The 10165-nt window shown below is 39.0% G+C and overlaps 1 long non-coding RNA gene across 1 annotated transcript; it reads left to right on the top strand.

The window, feature by feature from the left end:
* Positions 1-656: 656 nt before the first annotated feature.
* On the top strand, positions 657-8332 carry LOC121378236. The gene is made up of 4 exons (XR_005958689.1): positions 657-785; positions 3142-3298; positions 5655-5811; positions 8168-8332. It is a non-coding gene; the product is annotated as an uncharacterized LOC121378236 (long non-coding RNA).
* The last annotated feature ends 1833 nt before the right edge of the window (positions 8333-10165 follow it).

Here is a 10165-nt window from a genome sequence, read left to right as displayed (position 1 = left end):
CGAACCACATTATGTTAACAACAACTGTCAGCACTGTCTAAACATTGTCCCGAAACACTGCATCGGCCATCCAGGTTATAGAGACTGTTTTTTTCTTCTTGGGGACAGGTATGTATGATCTGTTAGACATGGTGGTACAACTTCGGAGTCAAGTACATTCTTCTTGTAGGTTGTTCTTGCAGTACTGTTGTTTGTCGTCATATTGCTGGTATCGAACCTTGCGGAGATAATTTCTTCGGGATCTGTACAGAGTAGGGTTTTTTTCCTAGTAGCATGATACCGGTCTTCACGTTCCCGAGCTTTCAGTTCTGCGAGGGCGTGTATTCTTCCAGTCAGTGGGGCTCCCACTAGTTGACATCTTGTAACAGTAGACTTTAGAATTCCTTTGTTGAGCATGTGGGCTGCACTATGTATTCTTGCTTCAAAGTTGCGATAGAATGTCACTTGTTTCGGATTTGTTCTAGTATAAGCCCGGTTGACGCTTTCTACTTTTTGAGTGTTTGTATTGAGTTTTGTTTTAAGAACTGCAGTTTTGCCGAGTCGAAGTTCTAGGCATTTTCTTAGCAATTTCACTTTACCACAATGAAGAAGTTTATAGCCATCTAAGTCTTAATTGTTTTGTTTCAGGAAATCTTCCAAGGCATCGGGAACAGCTGGGGTGAGGCCGAAGTAACCGCATATTGCCAGTCGTCCCCTGTGAATCGGTGACCACATATGAAGATGCACCTCGACTCGTTGACGGCTTAGCCACTGCATCAAAGTCTTCCCTGGACAGCCTGGTACAGGTAGGTGATTTGGTGGCATTTGGGAGCAGTGTACTTTCTTTTTGGTGATGGAATTTGTGACCAATTACATATACATTTTTTCTGTTAGGGGGTCTACCCAAAACTTTTTTTTTCTTGGCAGGGGGTTTCCCCATAATAATTTCTCAATGTCAGTATATAAATTTAATTTTATGTAGTCTGCCCCAGTGTGACAAAAACATGTTCTCACTTTTCAAAATTATCTGACTGACAAATACTCCTGCCTCTGGGAAAACATTTGCCAGGTCCGCAGAATACCCCCCACTGAATACTTTGTCCTGGTATGTAGTAACAACACACTGAAACAACATGCTGTTGTATCATGGTGGACGTATGGCTGCTAGTGGTTACCCAATATGCCAAAGATACTCCAAATAGAGCAACAGTTTTGTGATAATCACTGAAGTAATTAGAAAATGTTTCCCACATTCCACAATTTTCAACTTTAAAATCAAATGTAAAAATTGAGGGACAGGTGAGGTGGCCTGAAAATACCCCCCTGTATACAGTATGATATTACCAGGTTTAGCAATCAGTCAGACTTGGCCTAAAATAGAAATCTTTATTTAAACAAAACAATTCCAGTGTATCACACTAATAATTTTTCCCCCATTTAATACAGGCCAAATCAAACCAATACAGTGACACTCCTCAAAGAGTTATCTCCCCTTGACCAGTCGTCAACATATAACCAAGTGACTTTCGTGAAGAGCAAAATGTCGGTATTCATGTTGGAGCAATAAAATTTATAAACCGAAAAATATTTTTTGTTCTTAAGGTTGCAGAGAAGTAAATTGACCAATGAGCGTCGTGTTGTCGACGAAGATAGTGCTTTTAAAATACACCCCCTATTTGAATAAAATAATTTATGAGTTTGAAAATAGGTAAGAAATTGGATCTTTGACAGGAATTGCACCTACATTTATGGTGCACAGTTGTGTTGAATGAGATCTCACTTTCCATGAGTGATTTGTACATACCGAGTATGAATACATGGTCGGGGTGGAGAGACTTCCTAGCAGCCGTGAAATGGCAAAATGGGGGGTGCCTCCAAAAATAAGAGATTTATTTCCAGATTTAGGTTGACATAACCCAGTTCAGACATACTTGCTGCTCAAAACAAGGACTGGCCATCATCACTACATGTGTGATTCACCTGGGAAAATTCTCTTTTTCAATTTTTTTAAATTTATGTTAATATAGTGGACAGTGTGTTATGATTTACTTCGCTGCTACCTGAAGACTCTTGACACATACCACTGGAATTCACACCACACTGGTTTCTAAGGTAATAATAACAATGTATTTGTATATTTCATAATTTTAATGGAGCCAGAAATTGGCTGCTTTAATTTTTATAATTTATTACATAATCACTGATGTAATATGACCACAACAACAACAAATGTTAAGGTTGAGGTGAACTCAAACTGGGTATTCACTATGAAAAATCGTATATTGGCCAAGACTGAAAAGATGCCAAATATGGGATGCGTAATTTGGACAGGCTGCCAAAAATGGACAAAAGAATGGATTATAAAAAATATGGAGTTATTCGTGCAAAAATACCTGGTCGTCCAAAACACCAAACTTTTAAAGTACACCGACTCCAGTATATGCTCCACCACAATCACTTTGACATACCTCGTAGCATGGATGTATCACATTTATGTCACCACTCCCTCTGTGTTAATATTGAACACTTGAGCCTCGAACCACATTATGTTAACAACAACTGTCAGCACTGTCTAAACATTGTCCCGAAACACTGCATCGGCCATCCAGGTTATAGAGACTGTTTTTTTCTTCTTGGGGACAGGTATGTATGATCTGTTAGACATGGTGGTACAACTTCGGAGTCAAGTACATTCTTCTTGTAGGTTGTTCTTGCAGTACTGTTGTTTGTCGTCATATTGCTGGTATCGAACCTTGCGGAGATAATTTCTTCGGGATCTGTACAGAGTAGGGTTTTTTTCCTAGTAGCATGATACCGGTCTTCACGTTCCCGAGCTTTCAGTTCTGCGAGGGCGTGTATTCTTCCAGTCAGTGGGGCTCCCACTAGTTGACATCTTGTAACAGTAGACTTTAGAATTCCTTTGTTGAGCATGTGGGCTGCACTATGTATTCTTGCTTCAAAGTTGCGATAGAATGTCACTTGTTTCGGATTTGTTCTAGTATAAGCCCGGTTGACGCTTTCTACTTTTTGAGTGTTTGTATTGAGTTTTGTTTTAAGAACTGCAGTTTTGCCGAGTCGAAGTTCTAGGCATTTTCTTAGCAATTTCACTTTACCACAATGAAGAAGTTTATAGCCATCTAAGTCTTAATTGTTTTGTTTCAGGAAATCTTCCAAGGCATCGGGAACAGCTGGGTGAGGCCGAAGTAACCGCATATTGCCAGTCGTCCCCTGTGAATCGGTGACCACATATGAAGATGCACCTCGACTCGTTGACGGCTTAGCCACTGCATCAAAGTCTTCCCTGGACAGCCTGGTACAGGTAGGTGATTTGGTGGCATTTGGGAGCAGTGTACTTTCTTTTTGGTGATGGAATTTGTGACCAATTACATATACATTTTTTCTGTTAGGGGGTCTACCCAAAACTTTTTTTTTCTTGGCAGGGGGTTTCCCCATAATAATTTCTCAATGTCAGTATATAAATTTAATTTTATGTAGTCTGCCCCAGTGTGACAAAAACATGTTCTCACTTTTCAAAATTATCTGACTGACAAATAATCCTGCCTCTGGGAAAACATTTGCCAGGTCCGCAGAATACCCCCCACTGAATACTTTGTCCTGGTATGTAGTAACAACACACTGAAACAACATGCTGTTGTATCATGGTGGACGTATGGCTGCTAGTGGTTACCCAATATGCCAAAGATACTCCAAATAGAGCAACAGTTTTGTGATAATCACTGAAGTAATTAGAAAATGTTTCCCACATTCCACAATTTTCAACTTTAAAATCAAATGTAAAAATTGAGGGACAGGTGAGGTGGCCTGAAAATACCCCCCTGTATACAGTATGATATTACCAGGTTTAGCAATCAGTCAGACTTGGCCTAAAATAGAAATCTTTATTTAAACAAAACAATTCCAGTGTATCACACTAATAATTTTTCCCCCATTTAATACAGGCCAAATCAAACCAATACAGTGACACTCCTCAAAGAGTTATCTCCCCTTGACCAGTCGTCAACATATAACCAAGTGACTTTCGTGAAGAGCAAAATGTCGGTATTCATGTTGGAGCAATAAAATTTATAAACCGAAAAATATTTTTTGTTCTTAAGGTTGCAGAGAAGTAAATTGACCAATGAGCGTCGTGTTGTCGACGAAGATAGTGCTTTTAAAATACACCCCCTATTTGAATAAAATAATTTATGAGTTTGAAAATAGGTAAGAAATTGGATCTTTGACAGGAATTGCACCTACATTTATGGTGCACAGTTGTGTTGAATGAGATCTCACTTTCCATGAGTGATTTGTACATACCGAGTATGAATACATGGTCGGGGTGGAGAGACTTCCTAGCAGCCGTGAAATGGCAAAATGGGGGGTGCCTCCAAAAATAAGAGATTTATTTCCAGATTTAGGTTGACATAACCCAGTTCAGACATACTTGCTGCTCAAAACAAGGACTGGCCATCATCACTACATGTGTGATTCACCTGGGAAAATTCTCTTTTTCAATTTTTTTAAATTTATGTTAATATAGTGGACAGTGTGTTATGATTTACTTCGCTGCTACCTGAAGACTCTTGACACATACCACTGGAATTCACACCACACTGGTTTCTAAGGTAATAATAACAATGTATTTGTATATTTCATAATTTTAATGGAGCCAGAAATTGGCTGCTTTAATTTTTATAATTTATTACATAATCACTGATGTAATATGACCACAACAACAACAAATGTTAAGGTTGAGGTGAACTCAAACTGGGTATTCACTATGAAAAATCGTATATTGGCCAAGACTGAAAAGATGCCAAATATGGGATGCGTAATTTGGACAGGCTGCCAAAAATGGACAAAAGAATGGATTATAAAAAATATGGAGTTATTCGTGCAAAAATACCTGGTCGTCCAAAACACCAAACTTTTAAAGTACACCGACTCCAGTATATGCTCCACCACAATCACTTTGACATACCTCGTAGCATGGATGTATCACATTTATGTCACCACTCCCTCTGTGTTAATATTGAACACTTGAGCCTCGAACCACATTATGTTAACAACAACTGTCAGCACTGTCTAAACATTGTCCCGAAACACTGCATCGGCCATCCAGGTTATAGAGACTGTTTTTTTCTTCTTGGGGACAGGTATGTATGATCTGTTAGACATGGTGGTACAACTTCGGAGTCAAGTACATTCTTCTTGTAGGTTGTTCTTGCAGTACTGTTGTTTGTCGTCATATTGCTGGTATCGAACCTTGCGGAGATAATTTCTTCGGGATCTGTACAGAGTAGGGTTTTTTTCCTAGTAGCATGATACCGGTCTTCACGTTCCCGAGCTTTCAGTTCTGCGAGGGCGTGTATTCTTCCAGTCAGTGGGGCTCCCACTAGTTGACATCTTGTAACAGTAGACTTTAGAATTCCTTTGTTGAGCATGTGGGCTGCACTATGTATTCTTGCTTCAAAGTTGCGATAGAATGTCACTTGTTTCGGATTTGTTCTAGTATAAGCCCGGTTGACGCTTTCTACTTTTTGAGTGTTTGTATTGAGTTTTGTTTTAAGAACTGCAGTTTTGCCGAGTCGAAGTTCTAGGCATTTTCTTAGCAATTTCACTTTACCACAATGAAGAAGTTTATAGCCATCTAAGTCTTAATTGTTTTGTTTCAGGAAATCTTCCAAGGCATCGGGAACAGCTGGGTGAGGCCGAAGTAACCGCATATTGCCAGTCGTCCCCTGTGAATCGGTGACCACATATGAAGATGCACCTCGACTCGTTGACGGCTTAGCCACTGCATCAAAGTCTTCCCTGGACAGCCTGGTACAGGTAGGTGATTTGGTGGCATTTGGGAGCAGTGTACTTTCTTTTTGGTGATGGAATTTGTGACCAATTACATATACATTTTTTCTGTTAGGGGGTCTACCCAAAACTTTTTTTTTCTTGGCAGGGGGTTTCCCCATAATAATTTCTCAATGTCAGTATATAAATTTAATTTTATGTAGTCTGCCCCAGTGTGACAAAAACATGTTCTCACTTTTCAAAATTATCTGACTGACAAATACTCCTGCCTCTGGGAAAACATTTGCCAGGTCCGCAGAATACCCCCCACTGAATACTTTGTCCTGGTATGTAGTAACAACACACTGAAACAACATGCTGTTGTATCATGGTGGACGTATGGCTGCTAGTGGTTACCCAATATGCCAAAGATACTCCAAATAGAGCAACAGTTTTGTGATAATCACTGAAGTAATTAGAAAATGTTTCCCACATTCCACAATTTTCAACTTTAAAATCAAATGTAAAAATTGAGGGACAGGTGAGGTGGCCTGAAAATACCCCCCTGTATACAGTATGATATTACCAGGTTTAGCAATCAGTCAGACTTGGCCTAAAATAGAAATCTTTATTTAAACAAAACAATTCCAGTGTATCACACTAATAATTTTTCCCCCATTTAATACAGGCCAAATCAAACCAATACAGTGACACTCCTCAAAGAGTTATCTCCCCTTGACCAGTCGTCAACATATAACCAAGTGACTTTCGTGAAGAGCAAAATGTCGGTATTCATGTTGGAGCAATAAAATTTATAAACCGAAAAATATTTTTTGTTCTTAAGGTTGCAGAGAAGTAAATTGACCAATGAGCGTCGTGTTGTCGACGAAGATAGTGCTTTTAAAATACACCCCCTATTTGAATAAAATAATTTATGAGTTTGAAAATAGGTAAGAAATTGGATCTTTGACAGGAATTGCACCTACATTTATGGTGCACAGTTGTGTTGAATGAGATCTCACTTTCCATGAGTGATTTGTACATACCGAGTATGAATACATGGTCGGGGTGGAGAGACTTCCTAGCAGCCGTGAAATGGCAAAATGGGGGGTGCCTCCAAAAATAAGAGATTTATTTCCAGATTTAGGTTGACATAACCCAGTTCAGACATACTTGCTGCTCAAAACAAGGACTGGCCATCATCACTACATGTGTGATTCACCTGGGAAAATTCTCTTTTTCAATTTTTTTAAATTTATGTTAATATAGTGGACAGTGTGTTATGATTTACTTCGCTGCTACCTGAAGACTCTTGACACATACCACTGGAATTCACACCACACTGGTTTCTAAGGTAATAATAACAATGTATTTGTATATTTCATAATTTTAATGGAGCCAGAAATTGGCTGCTTTAATTTTTATAATTTATTACATAATCACTGATGTAATATGACCACAACAACAACAAATGTTAAGGTTGAGGTGAACTCAAACTGGGTATTCACTATGAAAAATCGTATATTGGCCAAGACTGAAAAGATGCCAAATATGGGATGCGTAATTTGGACAGGCTGCCAAAAATGGACAAAAGAATGGATTATAAAAAATATGGAGTTATTCGTGCAAAAATACCTGGTCGTCCAAAACACCAAACTTTTAAAGTACACCGACTCCAGTATATGCTCCACCACAATCACTTTGACATACCTCGTAGCATGGATGTATCACATTTATGTCACCACTCCCTCTGTGTTAATATTGAACACTTGAGCCTCGAACCACATTATGTTAACAACAACTGTCAGCACTGTCTAAACATTGTCCCGAAACACTGCATCGGCCATCCAGGTTATAGAGACTGTTTTTTTCTTCTTGGGGACAGGTATGTATGATCTGTTAGACATGGTGGTACAACTTCGGAGTCAAGTACATTCTTCTTGTAGGTTGTTCTTGCAGTACTGTTGTTTGTCGTCATATTGCTGGTATCGAACCTTGCGGAGATAATTTCTTCGGGATCTGTACAGAGTAGGGTTTTTTTCCTAGTAGCATGATACCGGTCTTCACGTTCCCGAGCTTTCAGTTCTGCGAGGGCGTGTATTCTTCCAGTCAGTGGGGCTCCCACTAGTTGACATCTTGTAACAGTAGACTTTAGAATTCCTTTGTTGAGCATGTGGGCTGCACTATGTATTCTTGCTTCAAAGTTGCGATAGAATGTCACTTGTTTCGGATTTGTTCTAGTATAAGCCCGGTTGACGCTTTCTACTTTTTGAGTGTTTGTATTGAGTTTTGTTTTAAGAACTGCAGTTTTGCCGAGTCGAAGTTCTAGGCATTTTCTTAGCAATTTCACTTTACCACAATGAAGAAGTTTATAGCCATCTAAGTCTTAATTGTTTTGTTTCAGGAAATCTTCCAAGGCATCGGGAACAGCTGGGTGAGGCCGAAGTAACCGCATATTGCCAGTCGTCCCCTGTGAATCGGTGACCACATATGAAGATGCACCTCGACTCGTTGACGGCTTAGCCACTGCATCAAAGTCTTCCCTGGACAGCCTGGTACAGGTAGGTGATTTGGTGGCATTTGGGAGCAGTGTACTTTCTTTTTGGTGATGGAATTTGTGACCAATTACATATACATTTTTTCTGTTAGGGGGTCTACCCAAAACTTTTTTTTTCTTGGCAGGGGGTTTCCCCATAATAATTTCTCAATGTCAGTATATAAATTTAATTTTATGTAGTCTGCCCCAGTGTGACAAAAACATGTTCTCACTTTTCAAAATTATCTGACTGACAAATAATCCTGCCTCTGGGAAAACATTTGCCAGGTCCGCAGAATACCCCCCACTGAATACTTTGTCCTGGTATGTAGTAACAACACACTGAAACAACATGCTGTTGTATCATGGTGGACGTATGGCTGCTAGTGGTTACCCAATATGCCAAAGATACTCCAAATAGAGCAACAGTTTTGTGATAATCACTGAAGTAATTAGAAAATGTTTCCCACATTCCACAATTTTCAACTTTAAAATCAAATGTAAAAATTGAGGGACAGGTGAGGTGGCCTGAAAATACCCCCCTGTATACAGTATGATATTACCAGGTTTAGCAATCAGTCAGACTTGGCCTAAAATAGAAATCTTTATTTAAACAAAACAATTCCAGTGTATCACACTAATAATTTTTCCCCCATTTAATACAGGCCAAATCAAACCAATACAGTGACACTCCTCAAAGAGTTATCTCCCCTTGACCAGTCGTCAACATATAACCAAGTGACTTTCGTGAAGAGCAAAATGTCGGTATTCATGTTGGAGCAATAAAATTTATAAACCGAAAAATATTTTTTGTTCTTAAGGTTGCAGAGAAGTAAATTGACCAATGAGCGTCGTGTTGTCGACGAAGATAGTGCTTTTAAAATACACCCCCTATTTGAATAAAATAATTTATGAGTTTGAAAATAGGTAAGAAATTGGATCTTTGACAGGAATTGCACCTACATTTATGGTGCACAGTTGTGTTGAATGAGATCTCACTTTCCATGAGTGATTTGTACATACCGAGTATGAATACATGGTCGGGGTGGAGAGACTTCCTAGCAGCCGTGAAATGGCAAAATGGGGGGTGCCTCCAAAAATAAGAGATTTATTTCCAGATTTAGGTTGACATAACCCAGTTCAGACATACTTGCTGCTCAAAACAAGGACTGGCCATCATCACTACATGTGTGATTCACCTGGGAAAATTCTCTTTTTCAATTTTTTTAAATTTATGTTAATATAGTGGACAGTGTGTTATGATTTACTTCGCTGTGTTTTTGGATGTCCTTACATTAAAGTTTTTATTTGATGACTACGAATGCATACGTCAATCATGCAGTGTCACCCAAGTACGTTTGCTTAAATGTCAATAAACTTAGTGCCAAGACCTCGACTAATTTACATATTATTTGCAAAGTTATCTAATTCTTAAAGTATGTGATCTGAAAAATATCACATACTTTGATTGCACTGAAAATGTAAGATATTATATGATAAATATATATACTACTCAAAATTTGCTAAGGATCATACCATTTTTGTAGGATAAAATTATTCAATAAGCCCATATTGAAATATATCTATTTCGCACTAAATGGGTAAGCCCACTAGGGCCTCAAGCACATGTTTGAGTGATCCCCATGCGCCTTTGAGGTCATAGTAAATGATATTTACGGTTATATGGCATCAGACATATGATTAAGGACCACACAGATATTGAGAGAGGAAACCCGCTGTCGCCACTTCATGGGCTACTCTTTCTGATTAGCAGCAAGGGATCTTTTATATGCACCATCCCATAGACAGGGTAGTACATACCACAGCCTTTGATATACCAGTCGTGGTGCACTGGCTGGAACGAGA

Source organism: Gigantopelta aegis, chromosome 8, assembly GCF_016097555.1.
Source record: "Gigantopelta aegis isolate Gae_Host chromosome 8, Gae_host_genome, whole genome shotgun sequence".
Taxonomy (NCBI): domain Eukaryota; kingdom Metazoa; phylum Mollusca; class Gastropoda; order Neomphalida; family Peltospiridae; genus Gigantopelta; species Gigantopelta aegis.
This window is presented reverse-complemented; position numbering and strand designations above follow the sequence as displayed.